Raw genomic sequence first — 546 nt, 5'->3', positions numbered from 1 at the left:
TATTTCCAACTCTGGCGTTGGTAAATATCACGTAGCTATAAAAACAAAATAAATTTAAATCATTTATTTTTTTGTGAACTACAGATATTTCCAACTCTAGCGTTGGTAAATATCATGTAGCTATACAATCAAAATAAATTTAAATCAGTTATTTTTTTGTGAACTACAGATATTTCCAACTCTGGCGTTGGTAAATATCACGTAGCTATAAAATCAAAATAAATTTAAATCAGTTATTTTTTATTCCTGACTCTGGCGTCAGTGAACAAATAAATCAAATAAATTTATTTTTTATGCATGTCACAAAAAAAAAAATTAAATTAGTATTTTTATTCCCGACTCTGGCGTCAGTGAAAAAAAAAATTAAATCAGTATTTTTATTCCCGACTCTGGCGTTAGTGAACAAATAAAAAATAAATTTATTTTTTATGCATGTATATATTTTTTTATTTTTTCTAGCTAAACAAAATAAAACAATGAATAAAAAATAATATAAATTTAAACTGGTATTTTTATTCCTGACTCTAGCGTCAGTGAATAAACCAA

The sequence above is a fragment of the Populus euphratica genome, unplaced genomic scaffold, assembly GCF_000495115.2.
Source record: "Populus euphratica unplaced genomic scaffold, PopEup_1.0 scaffold284.1, whole genome shotgun sequence".
Lineage (NCBI taxonomy): Eukaryota > Viridiplantae > Streptophyta > Magnoliopsida > Malpighiales > Salicaceae > Populus > Populus euphratica.
Note: the sequence above shows the minus strand (reverse complement) of the source record.